At 36.5% G+C, this 24,822-nt stretch overlaps 1 protein-coding gene and 1 pseudogene across 1 annotated transcript in view; both read right to left on the bottom strand.

Moving 5' to 3' along the window:
• DMD (dystrophin) overlaps positions 1 to 24,822 on the bottom strand; it is a 2,676,723-nt gene that overhangs the window by 2,387,415 nt on the left and 264,486 nt on the right. The gene's annotated exons all lie outside the window — the stretch shown is intronic.
• On the bottom strand, positions 19,860 to 20,708 carry LOC139438109 (cyclin-C-like; annotated as a pseudogene).

Below are 24,822 nucleotides of genomic sequence, written 5' to 3' on the forward strand. Positions count from 1 at the left end.
GGATTCAATGGCAACAACGAAGGTTATGAGACTGACTTACCATATGGTTGTGCCCCCCAATGGCTTTACACTGGGGATACTGGCCACCACCTAGGGCAAAAAGCTTGCTTAGGACTAAAAGAAGAAAGACTGGTTTGCATTAGAACTAACTGCTGGAAGATGATATTCAGAAAGTAGAGTGGACTCGCGATTGCCGATGGTAAGGTGTACTCACAGTAAATCTAGAGTTAGGGAAACACACTTAATGGCTTATAAATTTCTGCTCATAAATGTAATTTAATTCCCTGAAGAACTAAAACACATACAGAACAAAACTGATATACACACGCCTCAGCTTTGTTGTCTGTTTTGGTTTTATTCTCTATTACTTCCATTCAGTGCCACCACTCACTCACCTAGGCTTTATACAAGAATTCCCAAAAATTTCAGTTTTCAAACATGGTCTTAAGACAGTTTCTCAACGTAGTGTAAGGTTCTGAGTGGAAAGAAGAGTGCTGACACCACAAGTTTTATTAACCTGTCCGTGGTCAACAAGAGGGGGTGATCAAAATGTTTTTTGTGATATTGTATTTTTTCCAGCAGAAGAAAATGTTAGGGAACCTGTCAGACTCAAATGTGTCAGGTTCTTCAGTTTCTCCCACATGTTACAATATTTTATGGTGATTTCAGATTACTTACTTTGATAACTTAGAAAATCCTCCAAAATATATTTATTTAAATATGAAAATTCTGCTCTGGCATCTTCTATTTTATATACATTTTAGATTTATCATAAAATGTTATATGTAAGAGAATATTCATACTGATATTTATATATTTTTCTCTATTTAAGAGGTATTAAGCACTATTGCCTGTATACAAACAAGCTCTGTCCTCCCTGTTTCTCCACTCATGCTTCATATGCAATTAAAATTTTGTATTATGAATATATTTAGGGCAACAAAATGTGCTCAATATGTCAAGGAATTTAAAGGGAGGGAAAGAGCATTAATTGAATATCTGCTATAAACCACATGGGGGAGGTATAATAATAATGTAGAAAAGAATGCATTAGGATCTTCATTTGAGAAATGAGGACACGTATAATAAGACAGGTCACTTGCAAATATGTCACTAGGTTACCTGTCCATGATGATCCCAATAAAATGTGATTGAATTAGAATTTTATTCTAGGTCTATGCCTAATGTCAGTGGATTCTTCCTCTTCTCCATGCTGCTTCTCCTATTCCTTTCAAACAGTACACAGTTTTTTTAATAATAAAGAGTCTTAAGAACAAGGGGCACCCTGATTGCTTTTTGCATAACAGCTTTGAGATATAATTTACATACCATAAAATCACCTTTCTAAAGGATACAAGTCAGTGGGTTTGAGCATAGTCACAAAAGTGGAACCGTTACTACTATCTAAATCCAGAACTTCATCATTCCCCAAAGAAATCCCTTACCCATTAACAGTCACTCTTTATTCTACCCTCCCTTCAACTCCTGGAAACCTCTCATCTCCTTAACCTCTGACAGTTTGAGTCTTTTGTTGACCCCAGAAAGTTATGTTCTTACACTATCACATTCCTGTTCATGTAAAACTATTTATATGGGACCTCTTGGTTAAATTCAGTTAAGGGACCTTTTGATTAGATCACTTTAGTTCAAGGCCTTGGATTAGACTGTGGGACCCTGGGTGGGTTTTAATCCTTTATTGGAATCCTATATAAACTGAGGAGAGGGGAGAGAAAAAACTGCCATTTTACCCTGCCATGCAAGAGAAGATTCCAGGGTCACCTAGAGCCACAGACAGAGAAGCCCAGAGAGGATGAGAGAGAGGCCACAGGCTAGAATCAGTGGAGCAGCCCAAAGCTGAAGCCAGCAATCCCTGAAGAAAGGGGAGAGAAAAGCCATATGCTTGAATGCCCAGAGCTGAACTTGGGGAGAATGCAGCAGGGAGGAGAAAGCACAAAATACTACCATTTTGTCTGGCCACTTGGCATTGGCCACTTAGTCCAGGATCACCAGCAACTGACCTTTGGCTAGACAGCATCTCCAATGATGCCTTAATTTGGACAATTTCACAGCCTCAGAACTGTAAGATTTTAACAAAAAAATCTATTATAAAAGTCAACCTATTTCTGGCATTTTTCACTGGTGGCTTGTTGCAAACTAAAACACTGTCTCTACAGATTTCCTATTCTGGATATTCAATACACAGAGAATCATATGTTTGGCTCCTTTCACATAGAAACTAAGGTTATTGTTTTAAAATATTTTTCCTTTCTCAATATAGGCATTTACTAATTCAAAGTTGCCTCTATGCACTGCTGTAGCTGCATTCCATAAATTTTCTTACATTATGTCTTTAGTTTCGTTCATCTCAAAGTATTTCCTAATTTCCCTATGATTTCTTCTTTGACCCATTCCTTAGATTATTGTTTAATTTCCAAATTTGTGAGTTTCCTAAATGCTCTACAACTAATGATTTCTAATTTAATCCCATTGTAGCCAGAGAGTATAATTTATTATATATATTTTTATATATAATTGATTATATATATATATAATCCTATATATATATAATATAAATTTATTAAGCCTTGTTTCATAGCCTATCATATACTCTATCCTGGAGAATGTTCCACAAGCAGTTAAGAAGAGTGTGTATTCTGCTGCTGTGTGGTCAAGTGTTCTATAGATGCCTGTTAGTTCTAGTTGATTTACAGTGTTTTCCCAGTCTTACTTCCTGGCTGTTCTGCCTAATTGTTCTCTCATTGAAAATGGGATATTGAAGTCTCCAACTATTATTGTTGAATTGTCAATTTCTTCCTTCAGTTGTGCCAATTTTTGCTTAAAAAATGTTGGGGCTCTGTTGTTAGGTGAATATATGATTACATATTACTCTTTTTACATTATACAATGTACTTCTTTTTAATAAACTTTGGCTTAAAGTGTAATATGGATGATATTAGTATAAGCAATCCCAGGTCTTTTTTGGTTACTGTTTGCAGGGTATATCTTTAACCATCCTTTTACTTCCTATTGCTTTTTGTCTCTCCATGCATCTAGCATTATACCTAGCACATAAAAGAAACTCAAATATTTACTGGAATTTAACTGGAGATAAAAATCAATTACTCAAGGAATTTAGTATCTGGTCTAGTACATCTAGCAAGTGTGCAATGATAATATAAAACATTACATGTTAAATGCTAAGAGAAATACAAACAGTACAATAAAAGAACAGAAATGGAGACTGAAATTAATTCTGATCTAGGGAAGAGGTCAGATAGGTAGGGGACAGTGTTAACATTCCACCCAGATGGCCTTAGATTATTTTTACTAGCTCTGTGCATACATACCTGAGTTGCCATATGTTTTTTTTACAAGAGGCTTCCTCCTGTGAAATTCTGAGTATTGTTCTTGGGAACTAGGAGGAGGGGTTAAATGTGCCTGGGAGTTTCATACCCCGCACCTCTATGGGGGCATTTATCCAATGGATGAATGATTTGGGAGTATCATCAATGCTCAACTCCTTTACTGTGAGCAGAGGCAGACACTGAAGTTCAGGTTCTACTCCCTCGGTCCTTATAAGATCAGGCTGAATCTGGGACTTCACCTGGAATTGCACCTTCACCTTTTTCTTCAATTTCTCTATCTTAATTCTCAAACTTTGTCACTGAATGAAGAGAGAATCCTGTGTTAGGGAAACCACTGACCCCTGTGTTAAACCTACATACCTCCACCTCGTGGTTCTATTGTGTGCCATTCCATAAACTTGGAGAGATGTAAGTCTAATGAAAAGGCCTAGCCCAAACCTTAAACCCAGAAACTGGGATAAGCAATCCCAAATGCTTATCAAAACAGGAATTCTCAGTGGCAGGTGGGCAAAAAGTACACCTAACAAATATAGATTGGCATCCATTGACTCAAACCACTCTGGGAAGCCAGGCTGTGGTGGGACTTCTTATCCTGCTTTTTGAGACTCTCTGCTGTTTAAGTGATGAGGAGACCATTTGTCCATTATGAACTCTCTATTCTCTGCAAGTCATAAAGGGATCATTTGCTGAAAGTTTAGGTTGTGCCCTAAATCCAAGTTCCCATGATACTCTGCTGTAGCAACACAGTCCACAAAGTGGAGACAATTACAGAATATGTATGGTAATAAAGAAGAAGTAGGTTGCCTAGTTTGTAGTAGTAAATAAGGTCAGAGGTTTGAAAAGATGTTAGGTGGATCATGGAGCTCTTTAAATGAAGAAATAAGACATTTACTAGAGAAAGGGAAGCCATTAAAATTATTTTTCCCTAATGAATGAAGTGAGAAATTCTCTATATTTCTGCTTCTCTACCTTTTGTCCAGCAGCATTCTACTTTTTCAAGATCTTTTTCCAAGTCTCCATATGACACTTGATATTTTCCTTGATTCCACACACCTAAAGACATCCTTTCTCTGAAGAGACTTGTGTGTTTATCTCTCCCATATAGAGTATTCTTTCTGCCCATTACAATAGCCAATGTAAGTTTCCTCAAGGAAGAGTCCATTTCAAACGACTGTATAACTGAAACGTTTGCCACTATATCTTCCACAGAATACATGCTCGGTATTTGACAAATTAAATTGGAAAGTGAATATTAAACCCTAGATTGTATCACATACCATTTTCCCCCTCAAGACTGGCTTTGATAAGAATCAGAAAGCTGGTGCTCAGAAATTTTTAGTCTCTTCACACTTTCAAAATCACATAGGCATCTATTTTGACATTCTGCATAATGGCCAAGGCATTCAATCAATAGTTATGGGAATATCCTCTCCCTTCTAACACCCTCTGGCAGCAAAAGAAAAGGGAGAACTGGGGAGAAAGGACAGAATATTTTACTTTACTTTCTATTGCTGTAAAAAGACAATCCTATTTCAGCTCTTCTCTAGTTAAAACACTGATTAAAGAACTCTAAAATAAATCAAATATGACACACTTTTAATCACTCTCTACTATAATAGAAATTGTCTTATTTGCAAAGTCTATAAAAATTAGTCAATAAATTAAATGACAAACTCTGAAAAAAAAAACCCGACTAATTACAAGTAGACTCAATGTTGAAGTGAAAAGTTCCAGAGATCAGTAACACATCTTCCTTAAATAATACCATCGACTGACTATATTCTACTCTTTCTTTTGTTTAGGAAGAATTCTTCATGGTCACACTGGTAGTGTCTATTATAAGAAGCATGGCAGTTTTAAAAATAGTTTAGATTTAATACCTTTTACTATTTTTCTCTTTTCTTGATTACTCTGCTGCCCTGCTATAGTTTTATGCTAGGTAATTTAAATGCCATCTATAAAATTTTAAGAGGACACATTTCAGAAACAAGCTTATAACAAAGCACATAATATATGAATTTGGAGTTTTGCTCTTCTGAAAAAGGTCAATGAAATATATAATATTGATGATTGACCCTAAAAAAAACCCTTAATATTTGCTTTTTATATACTTTCATGTTAAAATGTAGCTAGAAATGATTATAGTCTTGGCTTAAACATCACCTTCTCCATGAACCCTTTTCTGGAAGAGCTAATTAATGTGATAAAATAGTTTATGTGCTCCCTTACCCATCTCAGCCTCCTTGCAGTTATGCTGGTGTCATGGGAATAGTTCTCCCTAACAGACTCTAACTGATTGGGATACCTGTCGTTTCCAGGCTTAGACTATAAAGAGCTAGTAAATGTCTTTCATTCCACTTTTGCTGCCGTAATTTGGGACTAAGTGAAACAAAGAGCGTAACTACAAGATGGAGGAGAGACACCCAAATAAAACTTGACTGCAGGAACTCATTGAGTTTCAAGGTTTTATTAGTTTGGACAGTTACTTATCTTAAATAATACCCATTCCCTGACCATCCTGTTAAAAATGGACCTCTCCAGTTTCCAGCTCATGCTACTACCCTACTTGTCAGATTGAAATTCTCCATAGCACTTTTTACAATCCAACATACTACAAATATTATTTTACAGCCCTCAACTGGAACAAAAGATCCATAAAGCAGGTATGTATTTTTCATTTAAGTTTAGTTTAGTGCTCTATCCCTGGTGACCTAAACTACACCAGGGACACACTACATACTGCGCGATTTTGCCAAAGGAGGAAGTTACAGTTTCTCAACCCTCAGTTTTACTTTGTACCCAACAGTTGTGAAGATAAAATAAGAACATACATAAAATTACTAATTTCATGAATAGTACAGAAAATAATGTTCATTAATCTCTCTCCAGAGAAGCCTTACCACCTAGGTAAGAATAAACTCTATCATGAATTTTCTCAAAGATTATCTGAGAAAAGAATTTTGAACTAGATACCATGAAAACCTGAATTTATCCAATGGATAAAATTTACCACTTTGTTTGCACCACTGTACTTTACAATTTGCCATGATACACAAGCATACACAACACAAATATAAATGCACACTAAGAGGAAGACAGGGAGAGGATGGCAGAGGGAAAGAGGGAAAGAAAGAGATGAGAGAGGGAGGGAGAGGGAGGGAGAGAGAAAAGAAAGAAAAAAGGAAAGGAAAGGAAAAGGAAAGGAAAGGGAAAAAAGGTAGGTCTTATTAAGATTAGTTTGGTGTTCCAATTCTCAGTGTTATGGAAAGACAAAAAATGTAAAAAATTGTAAATTCATATTAAGTAAACATTTGTTTATCTAAAGTTAGAATAAAGGTAAGGGGGAAAAGGGAGGTTGGGAGAGAGCAGATAATGTGACAGCTATTGCCTAGAGTGCAACTCATGTACTCAAGAGTTATCTTTGTTTATTTGGTAAATCAAATGAAATCAGTATTTTGCCACTTTTCTAGCAGATGTCACTGCCAATCAAAAGATTGTTCTTGAAGAGTGCGTTAACCTATAAAGGAAATTCAAGTATTTCAACATTATCTCCAGTGGTACCTAAAACCTACTTCTTTTCTGCTAAAATATGCCCAGAAAACACTTTTTTACCTCAGAAAGTTTCTTCCAGTCTGAACCCTACCAGCAATAGTGTATTTCACCAAAAATTAGCTCTTAAAAACAAGGGGGAAATGCCAATAAAGTAAAATAAAATTATAAAGTAGCATAGTGCTTTAAGAGGTTCTGAGTAGGCCAGAACAGAAATAAACTTTCTAAATTTACCCAAAGAGAAAACAACTGTACAGATATATAAATATATTTCATATTTTTTACTTTCTTAAATATTGGACGGAGAAAATTCTACAGAGAACAAAAATAAACCAAACATTTATGAGTCACCATTTGTTATGTGCAAAGCCCTAAATTTTACATTCTTATTTACCCTTTATTTCAGGAAATAAGTAGTTAATGCATTCTTAAATTTCACTTAACCATGGGTGAAGTAGATGGGAATACAAAGCAATAGAATAAATGAAAGGCATATAAGCAAAAAGAAATTGTTGGCTGTTCTTGCATTAATATGTATGGGTGTTTATTGGATGAAGATAGGCTTGCTCTCCAGTCAATGCTGAGAACATAATCTCGGATAAAAGCAGTTGAGAAAGGGGTCAGAAACCTACATATGTAAGTTATTTCTATTTGGTTAATTTCATCTTCTGGTAATGCCTTTAAGAACTTACTGTTATCCACAGCATGGGTCCTAAAGAATGCTATTTTATTGTTATTTAATTATGAAATAGAAATTAATAAATTTTCCTAAACAATCACCTTACTGAGAAAAGGTGACAAACTGAGAGCCCCAAGGCAGCATATAAGTGATGGTTGTAAGGGTCATTGCCATATTTTGTTTTACCTTCCAAGTGTTTTTAAAGACAATGGAATAATAAAAATTTAGCACCCAGTCAACCTAAAGAATTCCTATTACCTACATTTTCCACGAAGGATGTACAGCCTGACTCCTGGTTTAAACATTATTCCCTTCCTTGTCATGAAGTCTAATTTCAAAGGTACAAAATTCACAGATAAATATTAGTCTGATGATAAACAGAACTGGGGAATAAACTTTACTGTATGCAGTGAGGATATCCAAGAGCTTTTCTACTTTCCTTTTTGAGCATGGTTATTAAAATTTAAACCTATTTCTTCTAAACACATCTTCCTTCATTTCAAATCAGCAATATGCTTCCGAATGTCATCTCTCACTGCTTTCTCACACATGTAATGGACCCACATTAGTTTTCTGAATGCTCAGAAGTTTAGATTTATTAAAATAATTTCATCAATAAATGATACAAGATGTTAGTGCTGGGGCGGGGGGGGTGTACAGAAGTATGAGAGAAGAGGAGACTTCAAGATCCATTGCATTTTGTGTATAAGGCCTTATGGCTACTTGCTATTCTGAACAACTTACTATTCAGGTCAACTTGAACTGAAATTCTTACAGTTAAAAATTAGTGTAAAAAAGTGATTTCAGGTATTTTATGATTTACACAATGGTAATTTATCTTTGATGAATCATTAATATACTGCATAGTCACCTCATAGTTTAGTTAACTCACGCAGTCAAGATGGAGGGAGGAAAAAGGAAAGAGAGAGAAAGGAAGGAAGGGAACAGAAAGAAAAAGGAGATAGAAAGCAATTTGCACAGTGCTGTTAATCCACCTACCTTTCAACTAGATATGTTTTCCCCAATAGAATCAGGAGAGAAGATTGGTACTTTCTTCGGGCATTTCAGTCTCTGGGCCTTACCTGGCCAAGTGTGCATCTTTGAATGTGAACTTCTTGTTTTGCTATATTTTAGGGTGATTTAAGGATTTCCAAGAGCATTTTTAGCTCCACTTGTATTTCCTATTACTCTGTCTTTAGAAAGTAACTCCTGCTTAAAAATTGGCTCCACTGCACTTTCTTCTCTTACAGAATATAATTAAGCATTTTAGTGATAAAATAGATGGGTAGAATTTCACTACTGGTACTACAGTATAGTACTACAATTTTCCAGTCAGACAGTCATAAGAATGAAACCTACCTCAAGTTACTCTTCTGAGGATGGAATGAGTTAGCATACGTTGAAGTGTTGGTGAAGCGTCTGATTCATAACAGGGAAACAAAAATTTGGAGTGAATTTTATTACATACAATTTTTTAAAAGCATTTGTTCCTTTTTTAATTTTCTTAAATTTTTTTATTCCGCCCACTTTGTGGCTTGCTTGCTTTCTGCTCTGTGTCCATTCGCTGTGTGTACTTCTGTCTGTATTTATTATTTTTTAATTTATTCCCCCCATCCTTGTGGTATGCTTGTTGTCTGCTCTCTATGTACATTCACTGCGTGCTCTTCTCTGTTTTTATTTGTCTTCCTTTTCTGCTGTGTCACCTTGTTGAGTCAGCCCTCTGTGGCACTTGCAGGCCTGGGGCACTCTGCAGGGCCAGAGCAAGTGGCTCTCTATAGCGTGCAGGCGAGCCTGCCTTCACAAGGAGGCTCCTGCACATGAAGCCTGGGCCTCCCCTATGGTAGATGGGAACCCAAATGATTGAGCCACAGCCGCTTCCCATTACATACAAATTTTATATTTCTTTCCCTCTTATCCAGAATGGCATTAAATCTTTACATAAGTAGAGGAAATTTGCCTAACAAAGGAACTACCTAAGCAGGTTGTACCTTTAAAGCTCCTTTGCCCTGAACTTTGATAGATGTCTAAACATTATTTCCCATAAAATGTTATTATAGGAGTTGCCATGATTACCTGTCATGCAATTTACTGAAGGCCTACTATGTGTTAGCCTCTGTAATAAAAGATGTATATATCTTTGTATATATGTATATATGTATATATCATTTCCTTTCATCTTCATGGTAACTGTGCAAATATGTCATTATCGGTATTTTATAGATGGAACTTCTGAGACACAGAGAGCTTTAGTAATGTCTAAAATCAGAATTGCTAAGCAGCAACTGAGATGACTTAAAAAAACCACTGCTTTATCTGTTTGCAGTTAGTCTACAAAAGTTGATTAAATACACAATACAATATATACTGATTTTGCTTCATCTTTGCTGCCTGGTATCCTAGATATTCGTCTGTGTAGAGAACAGAATAGGACAGCACTGTGGAAACATAATTTCTACTATTGTATTTCCCAGACTGACTCATTTTCAGGAATAAAAAAATAGGCCACGTTGTGTAATAAAAAATGACAATCATTCCTTTAGCCAGATCAAGGAACTCATATGTATTTAATTCTCTGCATTAATCACAACAGCAGACACTAGTAAAACACAAAGTCAAAAAACTGACCATGAGATGGTAATTATATTTTAAATAATCATGAAGTTAATTTCCACTATTTGGAAGTTCCTGTACATGGTATGAACCACTGAAACCAATGGTGGCTGATATGGAAAGCACCAAGGAATCCCCCCATTAGCTCCAGTTTTCCTCCTTCCGGGAACATAGTAGATATGAACTTCCCACTGACTGGAAGCAAGGTGAGTTTGTATGATTTGCTTTCGCTGGAGAGTTGCCTTAAATCACCCAGAATTGTGAGTGAGAAAAACAGAGTGGTGTTTTAGCTAACTGAAACAGGTTTTTTTGTTTATTGTAATTTCCACTTACTTTAACTGACCCATATCCTTGACACAATAGGACACCACCTAAGCACTGAGAGAGGCACTTCACTATTATAGAGGAAGTGAAATATTTTGAAGAAAATATTCAGCAATGACAAAACTCATGTGTATAACCCAATGTTTCTGTGATAATGATTTTTTCACAAGTCACATTTTAACTGAAACAGGTTTTTTTTGTTTATTGTAATTTCCACTTACTTTAACTGACCCATATCCTTGACACAATAGGACACCACCTAAGCACTGAGAGAGGCACTTCACTATTATAGAGGAAGTGAAATATTTTGAAGAAAATATTCAGCAATGACAAAACTCATGTGTATAACCCAATGTTTCTGTGATAATGATTTTTTCACAAGTCACATTTTAACTGATGACAAAACTATTGGGTCTATCAAATATTATATCTAACAAGATTCTAACTATGCAAATCATGGGTTTTCCTAATACCGCCCATGAACATGAAGTATTTAATAAGTTTTTTGTTTTGCAAATTTTAAGTTTGTTGGCACCAGTTCTCTCAGGTATGGTAAGAAAATTTAAAATCCAGAGAGACAGGATTCTGTGTTAGCCTCAGTCTATGCATCTATGTATCTATCTGTGTACAAATGTATTTATATATGCATATATACATATAATTTCCCCACAAAATTCCGATGATGAATTTCTTCTTATAAAGTAGCTAACAGTAAAAATAACACTGGAAAAAGCACAGAACTGTGGGCAAAGAAAATTTTAACTATTTCTGTGTAGATGTCATTGCCCTAATTGACAAAAAAGCAAATTACAATAAACTACAGTAAAATAAAGCACAGTGCATTTTGGTTTCTGAATAATCCAAAGACTAGATATTTAAAACTCATTCCATAGTGGAAAAGGACTTGCTCATACTTTCCTTTGTAAGGATTAACTTAAAACATTGAACTCTTTCAAAAATGATTTTTGGATCAACACTCAATCTGAAAATACCTTCAAATCCTAAATCATCCACATAGGGAGAAGGAAGGAAAAACATTAACCATGAAATAAAGCTAGTACCTGCTAGGTAACCCTCTAATAGGTTCCTGGTGATTATTTTTCTAATACTAACGATGGTATGACCTCTCCTAATACATTCTATAAAAAATCATTTCCTATAGAAAAGAATCATTAACTTGCTCCAGCTGCCATCTCATAAGAATTAACTACATTATGATGGTCCAAGCCTCTACACTGAAGGAAACAGCCCACTTCTTGCCACACAGTTGATTTTACTGCTTGAAAAAACTTCAATCAAATAATCATTTCAACTTTCAAAAATCCTTCATGACTGCATTACCAAATTAAGGTATTTCAATTTCACATGTCAAAATACTTTAACATGCAATATTTGGTGAGTGAAATTTTCTCTATTCTTACATTAGTACTTACCACCAATTTAGAAGATTAAGAGAAAATGAAATCTCTTTTCGTAATAAATCTCATTGAACAAACCTAAGAGATTTGACCACATCTTTCTAAAATGTTACATGATTTTCAGTGTATGTTTTATTTGGTGGCCAGGAATAATTTTTGCTCAATTCTTATATTTGTTCTTTATTTGTACATTTTATTTGAATAGATGAGATGTTATAAATCATAAACTATTGTAAGTCCCTAAGAAATGCTCATTTCCTTGTCACATGACTGGTTCCTTAATAACTTGACACAGGAATAGCAAGCAGGAATTACTGTAGGATTGGAAAATTATTCCCCCATATTTCCCCCCTTCCACTCTTATCAAATAGGCTCTTAATATGACCAAGTATTCTTTGGGTGTTACCCTTCACCCAAATTTGGTTTATTTTCTAAATGAGAAACAGAGTTACCCTGACAACAAGTTCTACATAAATAGGTCTATAGAGCATTTTGCTCAGTCTAGCATTGACCAATAAGCAACACATGAATAACAAAAGCAATATGCAAGCACTCATAGTTAACAAATATATATCTATATATATTCCAAAAAGAGAAACAAATGTGGTATAGAATTCAAGAGCAAATAAACATCAAATATTTAATTGGACATTAACTGTAAGTAATTCAGAGTCTTGATATGTTTGTCAACTATTATCTTTAGGTCTTTATAAATAAAACAGGGCTATACATCCCGGGAGAAAATAGAGGAGGTAGATTTTAAATTACAGTTGTCAAAAACTGTGTTTATGTCAAGGAAGATATTGCAATAAAATAAAGCAGTATTTTATAATAGAACATAATTCTACCCCTTACTAAGGGGAATTTTATTTTTTATTGCTAAATCTAAAAACAAGAGTTTGCAAAATATCTTTGAAAACAAAGCAGAGCTATTTCAAGTCAATAACCTAATATCTTAGTGTGCAAGATTCTTTGGGTATTATTTATGGATGTAATGGGTCACCAAGATCTCTCTTTAAGACTTGGCTTTTTGGCCCATGTTTCACCTGTCATCCACCTTAGGAAATGCCCCTACTGCAAAGAGACACATGGACCAAGGTTACAAGCTTCCCAGGTAAGCCCATATAATGACTGATGGAGGCAGGAGTGTAAAGTACTGGCCATCAGGCCCAATGTGAGTTGATCCTGGCCTACAGAGCTCCCAGTGGTGACAGGTGAGGCCCAAAGACAACTGGACTTCTCCTTTTTCCTCCTCTTCTCTTCCAAATGTGTTGATCTCTAGGACATCCCTGAACTATCCTGTAAGCTAAATTCCGTCTCAGAGTAGGCTTCTCTAAAACCTAAGTGAATTAGAAGCATAATTTGGCAGTGGCAGGAGCAACTCCATTGTTGTCAATGACCGTTCAAAAGGCAAAATAGAGACTTCTAGTCCTTTAACACAAGCCATTGCCAAATATGAAGAAATAGCCATAAAGGAAACCTCACTAATTCAGACACACTGGAGAAGGCGGCATATTTGACTTTCAAAGCTTAAAAATGGTAACAACAGCACCACAGCAGGGGGCTCACGTGATAGCAATCAGGACTGGCAAAGCTGTCTACTCCACTGAGTTCTCCTTTTCAGCTGGCAGGGGTCAAAGTTACAGGGGCTTCTTGATTTTACTAGTATGCTTTTATTCCTGCCAAAAGTACTAACCCCAGAATATTTATCTTTTGACCTAATCCCTGTCCCCCAATTTAAACAGATAATAGAAATATCAGCAGATAGAGGAGGTAAGGGTTGCTAACCACTGGTATGACATATTCCTGTGCCTCCTGATCTGGCCCCTCATACCCCTGGCAGCTCCCAGCAGTGTATGGAGACAGTAATTGCTCCTAAGACTCATTCATGGTATAGCTTTAGTTTCTGTAATGAAAATTGGACTCAGAGCAGCTTATACAATGGACAACTTCTCATTCCTCTTTCCATAAGAACTATCATACTAAGAATGTGACCTTGGACCTGTCTTCTAATGAGGAAAAACTAAATAGCAGCTGTGGTGGCAGAAAGAATCTTTCTGAGTCCAGGCTAATAAGTGTTTTTGGAAGAGGATATACATTGACACTCAGTTTCATTGGAAAAGCAACACCTTATATTGTCCAGCTGCTGAGTTGTTTTTTTATTTAAATAATATTAAACAAAAATATTTTCCCCAATGCAAGCACCAAAGAAATAAAGACCGTGGAATCCATACCTAATATCAAGGCAAACATAGATGAAAAACACAGATGTATCAGAGGGAACCAGAAACACATGAATAATGTAATAATTAAATCTGTTGAAACCATAAAAGAATATCTTTCAAGTAACTTCAGCAGGAAAGAAATACTTTGCAAGCAAGATAAAACTTATTTGACAACCATACCTCCAAGGCCAAAGCCGACCATTCTCCCACCGTTTCTAATGCCAGAAAATCCATCTGCCTAGAAATTCAATGGGATTGGCACAAATGGGACTAGTCTGCTTTGTAGCGCAGGCTAACAACGGATCATCACCTATGTCAGACAAGACTATTATTCATTATCAATCCAAATAAGACCACTGTCAATGAGAGCTGTACTTGTCATTTAATGACACCAGAACTCTGCAGTGAAAGTCACTCCTTTTGTCTTCAGTTTTATCATGGATGCAAGATTTAGCCTGTTTTTCTACAAGGAATCCAGTTAAATGCAACGTTGCATAATTCTAGAGGTCTCGCTCTGAAAGCCACCAATGACTTACTGAGAGCCCTTCAAGCCACTACTGGACATTCTTGTGAGTGTAATTCTGAGAAAAAATGTTCAAACCACAGATGCTTTTTCCCATCAATATATTCAAAGTTTGAATGAGTTCAGGCTTCCAAGTTTGAAGGTGACAAGTTTGTGTCTAGGGAAGAATGTCAACTGCATAAAAATAACATGTTGTGATCTACTGCGAATGGTGGTGCCTGTTCAGTACTTATCCTCACTGTCCTAACTGCTTATCTCTTTGGAAGAACAGAAGCCATGATGGGTATGAGATAATTTATCACATAGAAACACTCACCACCACTGTAGATAAAGTCGAGAGAGGTCTACATTCATTTTTCATGAGCTTAAATTGTTATTCAATGGGAGAATATTTTCTTATAAATTTTATCAAAAATTTGCTTTATCAAATGTGAAGTTCACCTTGCAACATTTACCATGCAAAAAACACCAGGACAGTGTTCATTCAGCGAAGTGGTTAAATATTAATATTTACCAGAACACTACAGTAAGGGTAAGAGTGCTTTTCTAAATCAGCACTGACTACACTATCATTTGAATTTTAAGACAGGTATCTCTATTCTTGATATAGACTTTAGACTAACAAAGGTAAAATCTTTGGTTTTAATATTTATACCTCATGATGGTTAGCTAAGTATAGTACTAAAATGTTTAAGATATTCAGATTTATTAGAGGAAAGAAAAACGTGAAATAGAAGTACTCCAAAAGATGAAAATATGAAATCCTTAAATTAAGCTAAATAATCAGAACAGGCCTGGCCCAGACAGGAGAGGAACAGCACAACATTCAACATCAACTGGACATGTCTTTTGGGATATTTAATGTTCTGCCACTTAAGAGCTGACACTGTTATTTTTATGTACTATTTTGTAAACTGATTTTCAATCTTCTATTTGAAGTTGAGAGTGATCATATTTCTGTACTGGTTTAGAATGAATTTTACTCTAATTTACAACTTAAAGCATTATTTGGACTATATACTTAAAAGGTGAGCTCACATGCAATATATTGCCCATAACAGTCCTAATGAAAATTCTCTTTCTTTTCTAGAAACAATGACAATAATTGTAAATTATCATTTATCAATAGGCCAGGCACTGAACCATGAGGTTTACTTCTATTATCCCAGGTTATTTCCTTGTACTGTAAAGATGTTTCTTGTCATTTCCCAGATAAGAAAAAAACACTTATAAATGGTTACATGGCCAAGGATTGATCTTCTATCTTTCTGACATCTGCAGTCATATCTATTCTCTTGCCACTTTGCAAACTGCCTATGCCAGAATCAGGAAATAATTTTAAATGGACATATTTCTAGTATTTCAATGCATATATCAACTTCTTCCTAGATTAATAAATTTCATCTTTGGACTTTTGCAGAAACATTTGCTCAGATGGTACTAAAACCCCTTTCAGAAAAAGTCCATGATGGATACCTCCTATGCTCCTTCACCATCCTTTAGACCTGTACAACTCGCCTATACTCTTTCCTGTTGGTCACATGCCTCAGGGTAAATAGTGACTATCTGCTGTACCTCAGTAGCATTTCTTAGGTACTCCAAACTTCTTGTGTCCTATCACCCTGCTCACTCAACTCTGGCACCCTGTGTATTTCCCCTCCCCAACCTGCCCAGTAGATTTTGTTTCTACTGGAAGCAGTGATGGTATGAAAATAAAACAAAAAGGCTCCTAGGACATGTATGATCCCAAAGGCTATACTAATTTCTGGGTGACATTTCAAGTAATGAGAAGAAATGCCTCTTTCTGTGAAACATGTAAAATCATTTTAAAAATAAAAACTACATCATTTTTAAAGAACTTACCCAAGTCCATTCTTCAGACAGTGGAAGGTGAAGAACTATGCTATTTAGGATTCTATACTAACGAATGGTGAAGGCAGAGGTAATCAGAAACAGAACACCTATTGTCAGCCTGACTGCTTGCATATCTATCTATCTATCTATCTATCTATCTATCTATCTATCTATCTATCTATCTATCGTGCATAGTACCTTCTGTTAATAGTTCACTGTTATAGATAATGGTGGCAAACAGCTGGGAGTCTAGGGTAGAATTTATGTCAGTAATGAGTGGTGCAACGAAGGATGATTGTTCTCAGTCTCAAATTTACTATTATTCGATTGAGTTATATATCTCTAAGGATGATTTAAAAGTTTCTGAAAAACAAAGGAAAGGAAAATCCCTTGTTAACTTGAGCAACCTCATCAAGATGGAAGAGTGACACACTCCAGGGTTCCCTGATCCCAAAAGCTTTAAGCCACAAATTAGAACAGAAAGAGCATTTTTCTCAAAGTGCAGAAGAACAGTTGAAGGGTTGCAGTAACAGGAAAAGCAATTTTTTAAAAAGGCAAATAAAAACTGGTAGGCTCTAAAAGTGCCCTTGATGGCCCCTCCCCCACCTTCTCATGGGCTGTTTGCAACGTTGACCTGTGCTCCCAGGGCAGGTCCATGATCCCAGTAGTGGCAGTAGCAGAACATTCCTTATACACATACTAGGATATAAGTATGTCTGTGCCAATCCTTCTAGAAGCAGATTGAAAGACTGAATGAGGACACTCAGCACAGGCTCATCCTCCCAGAATTTTCCCGGCATGTAGCATCAATTTACAGAACTCTCCTTCTGTAAAAATGGTCAGCTCTGGGATAAAGATTACAGTGTCCAGGACCACAAGGAAAGTCTGTTTCCTGGGTGAAAGGAGAAATTCAGATTCATATAAATATGGGAATTCCTAGGGTAAAATGCACATAGCCAGGACAAGGCAAACACAAGCACAGAAAAGAGCAGGGAGGACTTTTTGCTTTGGCTTTGGGCAGTTCTCTAAACTCACTGTTAGGGCTATGTGACAGATGCGTTATATACCTGTAAAAGACATAATCTTAATCCATTCCTGTGTGTGTGTGAACCCCCTTATAAACAGGACCATTTGAACATATTATTTTTTTAATTTATCCCCCCCTTGCGGCTTTTTGCATGCTGTCAGCTCTGTGCCTGTATTTATTTATTTTATTTCCCCTCCCCCCCTTGGGGCTTGCTTGCTGTCTGCTCTGTGTGCCCATTCGCTGTGTGCTCTTCTGTGTCCTCATTTTTCTCCTTTCTTTGTTGCATCACCTTGCTGAGTTAGCTCTCCTGCGGCACTTGCGGGCCAGGCGGCGCTCCATGGCATCTATGGGCCGGGCAGTGCTCCACAGCATGTGGGCGAGCCTGCCTTCTCAAGGAGGCACTGGCACGCAAACCCAGGGCCTCCCATATGGTAGACGGGAGCCCAACTGATTGAGCCACAGCCGCTTCCCTGAATATATTATTTTAACTTAAGGTATGGTCAACAGAAAGAGGATGGGTCTTAATCCTATTACTGAAGGCCTAAAAAGGAGAAAGCTATGGGGAGGAGTTGGAAGACAGAAGTAATCAGGGACCCAAAAGAGAAAGGAAAGTACACTACCCTGTGGAAGAAAAACCAAGGAATGCCTAGGATTGCCAGCCAGCCAGAAAGCTACCAGCCCCAGAAGGAAGCAAGTCTTCTAGTCTCTCAAACCATGAGACAACACATTCCCACAGTTTAAGGGAACCATCGTGTGGTAGTTGTCTTAGAAACCAGGAAAATATGACAGACCACTAAGGTCTGATGAAAGCACTCACACAGGACAATATGCAAAGACTGGGTTTTCTTTTTCCTTCTTTTTCTTCCATTCCTCCCTCCCTCTCTCCCTCTCTTTTTCTTTCTTCTATTTCATTTTTTGTTAGCAGAACAGGTAAAGATGGCTCATGCAAAGGAGAAAACTAAAGCATAAGCAACCGTCAGTGTAGAAAAACAACCTTTGGAATTCCAAAGAAATAGATATAATCAAAGAGCTAGAGGAAATATGGGCAAAAAACTTTTTTTAAAAAATCATGAAAAGGAAACAAACAGCTGAGGACAATACAATCAAGATAAATGATTTCTTAGGGGGGTTTGAAAGGAAACTGGAGCTGGCAGACAAATCAGTGAACTTGAAGGTAAGACAATTATAAAGTATTCCGCCTGAGGAGCAGAAAGGAAAAAAAAAGAATGAAGAAAACTAAAAAAAACTGAGAGAGGGAAGCAGCTGTGGCTCAATCAGTTGGGCTCTTGTCTACCATGTGGGAGGCCCTGGGTTCGCGTCAGGGCCTCCTTGTGAAGGCAGGCTCGCCTTCACACTGCAGGGAGCCACCCAGCCCACAGATGACGGGAGAATGTTACCAACCCAGGCATCAGAGAGGGTGAGCACATTCCCCAGGCAATGAGGAGAGTTAGGTCATCACTGCACTGTTCTTAGGGGTGAGACCTGTGCCTCAGAGATTGGAGAGGGTGTAGCCATCATGCCAATGTTTTTGGAGGGTGAGGTCTAGAGCTTGGCTGCCCTAGATGTTTGATGAGGGTGAAACCGAGAAGATGGCCGTTGGGCAAGTCCTTGGAAGGGGTGGGCCTCTATGAGACTCCCAAGAGAAGAAACCATTTTTCTATAGCTCTCTCTCAGACTTTGAAATCTAGTGGAGTATACCCTGCACATTCTGGGAACTGTTTGAGATCTGTGACCTGTTTTCAATTTCACCTGATGGCAATGGAAATGTTTATCCATTTCCTGTCCTTGCATTGTGTATTGGAAAGCAGATAACTTGTTTCATAAGTTTCACAGGTCTACAACCAGAAAGGAGTTTTGCCTCAAGACCTATAATCAATTTTTTTGGTTTTATGTTTTTATTCTTATGGAACATTGTGCCTTCACATATAACAAGCATACTAACAGTGCCCATATATACTAAAAAAACTTAAATTAGGTTATTGTTTTTCATTGTCATTACAGGTATCACTCAACATAGAGATTAGAGCTTCTTGCAAACAAATTTCCTGTAAGGTGAAATCCTACATATTAAATCCTATTCGTTTTGACTAATTATGAAAATCAAGATGTGTTCTTCCCAAAAAGATTGTTATCCAAAGGCATAGTAACATCATGTAAATACAGCAAACTATGTTAGAAAGAAACATGGTAATTTTCTGGAAAATGGCGAATATTTAAAATAAATGTACCTAAACACTGAAAATACCAGTAACTGTGGCAACAGGATTTTTGCCTTATCCTGTCCATCATCTTCTTGCTACTTCAGGTCCTGCCACCAGTGAAGAATCATCCAGGGACTTTCTGTTTGAAGTCAGTTTTGGTTTTGGCATCTTACCAAGAATAGCTGCCATCTCTTTTCTCGCATCAAAATTCTTCCATTGCTCATATAGTTTTAAAATAACCCTGATTATTTCCAAAATCTTCTCCAGAGCCACAGAAAGCTCAGCTAACCACCGTCTGGCATTTTTCTGCCATACAGCACAGGCTATATGGAGGCAAGCTAAAGCTATCATGAAAGGAGGATATAGTAGGCAAAGATCCATTCTGTAGGTATCATTCACTATCTTCCATGCAAGCGGAAGCAACATGTCTTCTTGGCCCATGTCCCGCACATACTGGAACAAAGATCTATAAGGATGATATACTATCAAGCAACAATCCATTAGTTCTAAGAGATAGAATTCACATTCTAATATATGGCTCATTCTATACAGAAATTCCTTTGGAAAGGCATATGAAAATCTAGTTTATACTACAGAAATAGCAGCAGTAATCAGTCTTATCTTTGAGACTACTCCAAATTTCTCTACTTTGGATGCCAAAAACACACACGTAGGAGCCATTAATAAAGGATCTATACTTTTCAGAGAATACCTGGCATAGAATCTCTTGAAATAGACTGTAGCTGTGGCAATAACTTGTCTGAATTTAAGATGTTCACCTAGTGCTTGAATAACGTTTGTAAAAAATAGTTGTATTTTCCAATATTCTTCTTCTGATAGAAACTCTAAGTCCTTTTGACACTCCTTCAACAGATATTGTTTATCCAAAATCCATTGCAAATAGTGGAAGCTCTGCCAAAAGTTTCCAGCCATTGAACACAGTTCGCCCTGATAAGACAAAATACCAGTCGGAGGAGTAGCCGGTGGAGCGACCGTCGACCCAATGCACCGGGTAACTGTGCCCTTCTATCTGATCAGTACGGCTTGGCTCTGAAGTGGTGACGGTGAAAGGAAGAAGATATTACCCTCTTCTCATAGACGTCAGCTGGCCGGCAACACATAGCTGTGTAAACCAGTTCCTAAAGGACAAAATTCCGGCTCGCCCTGGGAATGGCGGAGGAAACCTTCAGGGAGGAGACGGTAACCCACCACGTTGGAATTGGAGACCTATAATCAATTTTAGTGAGATTCTATATTTACCATTGCTTTTGAAATGGTTCAAGGCTGTTTGAAATATGGTGATGGAATTAATGCATTTTGCATATGGAAAGAAATGTATTTTTGAGATCAAGAGGGTAGAGAGTGTGACAGTTTGAAGTTTTTGGGACTCGCATAAAAGATCATGTTCAGGATTTAAGCCATTCTGTGGGTGTGGGACACTTTGATTAGATTCAGTTGGAAGACTTTGATTGGACCAGTTCAATGAGGAATGATCCAGGGTGGGTCTATGGCTCTCTATGGCTCTCTTCTTGTAGTCTTATATAAAGGGAGGACTTAAAGCAGAAACACACAGAAGAACAGCCCTCTTTACCCTGCTATGTCAAATAGTAATCCAGGATCACCTACAGCTACAAAAAGGCCCAGAAACCCAAGGAGGGCGAGAGAGAGGCCAGAGGCTGGAATCTGCATAGCAGCCTGAAGCTGAAGAGGCCAGGCTAGAGAAGGGCCCATGAGCCTGATTATCCACAGCTGAACACAGAGAGAACTCAGCAAGGAGGAGAAGGGAAAGACCTGTCACTATTTTGCCTTGCCAAGTGGCAGAAATCCAGAATCACCAGCAGCCAACCTTTGGTGAGACAGCATCTCTGTTAAAGCCTTGATTTGGAAATTTTCACAGCCTCAGAACTAAGATTTTACCCTAATAAATTCCCATTATAAAAGCCAGCCCATTTCTGGTATTTTGCCCTGTCAGTCCTTAGCGAACTAATACAAAAGACATCCAAATTATTAAAAAATAAATACAACTATACCTGTTCACAATGATGTGATACTATGCAGAAAAAATCTCTATGAATCTAGAAGAAAGCTAGATTTCATAAATGAATACAATAAAGTAGCAGGATACAAGATCAACACGCAGAAATCATTAGTGTCTCTACATACCAGCAGGGAACAATTAGAAGAGGAAATTAAGAAAATAATTCCATTTACAATAGCAACACATAAAATAACATATCTAGTAATGAATTTAGCAAAGGGTTTACAGGACTTATATACAGAAAACAATAAAATCATTATTGAAAGAAATTAAAGAATATGTGGAAATATATAACTTTACAAGGACTGGAATACTTAATATTATTCAGATGTCAACAATACCCAAAGCAATGTTTAGATTTCATGCAATCCCAATCAAAAACTTCCAATAGCATTCTATACAGAAAAGGAAAAGCTAATCATCAAATTCATATGGAAGTGTAAGGGGCCAAAACCATCCTGAAAAAGAACAAAATCGTAGGACTCAAACATTCCTATTTCAAAATTTACTACAATGCCAAAGTAATCAAAAGGGTACAGCTGGCACAAGGACAGGCATACAGACCAATGGAATCAAACTTAAAATATAGAAATAAGCTCACACATCTGTGACCAGCAGATTTTTGAGAAGGATTCCAAGTACACTCAATGGGCAAAGAATAGTCTCTTCAACAAAGGGTGCTGGCAAAACTGGATATCCACTTACAAACAAATGAAGGTGGACACCTACACCTAACTCACACCATATACAAAAATTAACTCAAAATGGATTAATAACCTAAATATAATAGCTAAAGCTATAAAACACTTGGAAGTAAACATGTGGACATATCTTTAGGACCTTGTATTAGGCAACAGAGATTTTAGACTTTATATCAAAAGCATCAGCAATAAAACAAACTGAAAAACGATAAATCAGACATCTTCAAAATCAAAACTACTGAACATCATATGATGTTATTGAGAATGTGAAAAGACAACCAAAATAATGGAAAAAATAGTTTGAAAAAAATTTATCTGATAAAGGTTTAGCGTACGGGATATATGGCAAACTCCTAAAACAAGCACAAGGCAAACAAGCCAATTTAAAATGGATAAAGGACTTGAATAGATCTCTCCAAAGATGCTCAACATCATTAGCCAATAGGAAATGGAAATCAAAACCACAAAGAGATATCACCTCAACCCAGTAGAATGTTTTTTTTAAAAGGGAAAATATCATGTATTGCCAAAGATATGGAGAAATAGGAGCACTCATTTATTGTTGACGGAAATGTAAAATGGTGCAGCTGCATGGAAAATATTTAGTTGGTTCTTCAAAAAGTTAATACTACTACTATCGTATGGTTCAGTGATGCCACCTCAAGGTATATACAAAAAACTTTTGAAAGCAGGACATCGGATACATATTTGTATACCAGTGTAAACAGCAGCATTATTTATACTTGCCAAAAAGTGGCAACAACCTGAATGTCCATCAGCAAAAAACCAGCCATACTAAATATGATATATACGTAAAAAAGGATTATTCAGACATAAAAAGAAATGAGATTCTGATATGTGCTACTATATGGATGAACACTGAAGACATCATAATGAGTGCAGTAAGTCACAGACAAAGGGACATATATTACGTGATCCCAATTAAATAAAATAGCTAGACCATGCAAATTCATTAAAACAGAAATTAGAACATAGGTTAGCAGGGGCAAGGGGATGTGCAGTTAACACATGTTTACAGGGTTTCCGTTCGGGGTGTTGAGAAAGTTCTGGTAATGGATACTGCTGATAATAGTATAACACTGCAAGTGCAATTAATCCCACTGAATTATATGGTTGGAAGTCTTGGCACTGCAAAATTTATATTATACATATTTTTCCACAATTAAAAAAAAAGAGGCTAAAGAGACAGTGACAGTTACAATACATGATCTTACACTTGCTCAAATAATGGAGGAGAAAGGCCCAATAGGTCATTGTTGTGATATATGAAAAAATTGGAATACAGACTGTAAGCTTTATATTAAAGTTAAAGCTCTTGAAATTGACAAATGTATTTATATGGTTACAGCAGTTAATAGTCTTGCTCTTAAGAAAGGTACATGGAAGTAATAAAGTGTTCAAGGGCAAGCATGTATACAACATGTTTAGAGGATATAAGTAGGTGGAGGGAAGAAGAGATGCAGGGAGAGATGGAGGGAGGAATGTTTAGATAGACCAATGAACAGACAGATACAATCTAAATCCAAATGTGGCAAAAACGTTTTAAGTTGATGAATCTGGGTATCTGGGTTTGGAATAGATTGGATTTCTTTGGGTTTTGCATAACTCTTGCAACTGTCCTGTAAATTTGAAATCATTTCAAAATAAAAAGTACATGGGAAAAAAATCACTTGCATGAGTAGATGAATTTCCTTCATTTTACAAGAATTTTAAAAAATAGAACTTGGAAATATACATCAAAATAAGGATAAAATAGATAGTTTAACATGTACATTTATATTTAAGAATACTTGTTCATTGATATATGAAGGGAAAAATTAGAATATAATACAATTTCTTTCACTCTAATACCTAGATTAACAATCACTCAAGTGATAGTGGAAATAGATTATAATTTAACTACATCCATGTTTATGTCAAAATATAATGTGGTAAATACTTCGTTGGGTATATATGTGATATATAAATGGACACAATTACATATAAATAAGTTTATATGTAATTTGTATGTTGGACTCCCTGTCAAAATGGATTGGAAGTCCTTATGAGTTTTGGTTAACAAAATTTGGTGAAAATTGGATAAGATGATAAATACTCTCTTTAGAGAAAAAGGCATATATGAAAACACAAACAGAAGAGTGCCTAACAACTTCATAGAGGCCTGACATTGGTAAAAGAGACAGAGGAAGTTATCATAACTTCTACTATATTTTAGTTATAGAATCCAAAGTAACAACCAGGTAAAACTGGTATATTTATTTAACACTCAGTTTTTATTTAAAGTAAT

This window comes from Dasypus novemcinctus, chromosome X, assembly GCF_030445035.2.
Source record: "Dasypus novemcinctus isolate mDasNov1 chromosome X, mDasNov1.1.hap2, whole genome shotgun sequence".
NCBI lineage: Eukaryota > Metazoa > Chordata > Mammalia > Cingulata > Dasypodidae > Dasypus > Dasypus novemcinctus.